The sequence below is a fragment of the Egretta garzetta genome, unplaced genomic scaffold (genome assembly GCF_000687185.1).
Source record: "Egretta garzetta isolate BGI_Z169 unplaced genomic scaffold, ASM68718v1 scaffold27, whole genome shotgun sequence".
Classification (NCBI taxonomy): domain Eukaryota; kingdom Metazoa; phylum Chordata; class Aves; order Pelecaniformes; family Ardeidae; genus Egretta; species Egretta garzetta.
In genome coordinates this window covers 3,226,390-3,227,510 of record NW_009260400.1, presented here as the reverse complement: position 1 = coordinate 3,227,510, position 1,121 = coordinate 3,226,390, and positions in this window count along the sequence as shown.

The window sequence follows — 1,121 nt, the reverse complement described above, 5'->3', positions numbered from 1 at the left end:
CCTGCTGAAAATTCACCATTGGCAGAGCCCCCGTCATCACCCAACCCCGGGGGAAGCTGCCAGGTCTGGGAGAAGCAGAAGGGCTGGGGACCCCCCTGTTGTACTATGGATCCAGCCTTAGACCCTCATTGTTCCCAAGACAAGCCTGAGACAAGTTCCAGCACACGCTGTGCCAGCCCAGCTCATGTGGCTGCAGCTGCCAGCTTTGCTCACCCCGTGTGTCCTGGGACATGGCCCCTCTGGGGCTCGCACATCTCTTTTTCTTCCTTTTCTTCTGCTGCTTGGCAAAGAGACCAGCATTGCCTCCCAGGGCACCTGGCTCCTCAGCAGTGGGATGCGCCCTCTGGAAATGGGGGTGCTGCAACAGGAGCACTTGCGAGTTGGCCCTGTGGGACAGAAACCAGCAGTGGGGCACGGCCACGGAGCTCACGGAGCCCCGCAGCACCCCGAGGGGGGCTCCATGCCCTGGCATGGGAGCTACACCCATGTGCAGCCCCCTTGTCTGTGCCGGTGCTGCAGCGCAGCCGGGCCTGGGGGTGGCCGGCACCTTGCTGCTCCTGCCCTGGCCGTGCTGGCTCAGCTCCCTGGCTGTACCTGGACATGGCTGGTGGTCGCTGACTGTGGCTGATGGATGGCTCCGGGCTACTGCATTGCCACAGGCGCCATTTCCCTCTCCACCATGAGCCCTGTGACTCTTTGGGCTTCTCCCCGTCTACACTCCTCTGGTTTATCTGCTCTTTCAAACTCTATGCAACTCTTAAAATTACTACAAACCAAGCTCCTTGATTCTCAACAGTGTAAAAGCAGAGTGACGCCCGGCCACAGATCCTGGGTACTGATACCTTCCATCCCACGCTCATCCCTTCCTCCTCACCCTTGGTTCACCCTCGCGCAAGGCAGCCTAGCTGGGGCAGACCCAGGCCTTGCTGGTGGCTGCTCCTCGCATGGTGGTGCTGGCTACATTGCAGCACGACGTTGGCTCGTGAAGGAGACCTGGTGACTTACTTTGCTCTTTTGAGTTTGAAACCATAGGCTTGCAGCCAGGCCTGCAGTGCCGCGACACAGCCAAGATCCGCCAGCTCCGGAAAGAGCTCTTTGTTCCTCCCCATCTCTTCCTCGTA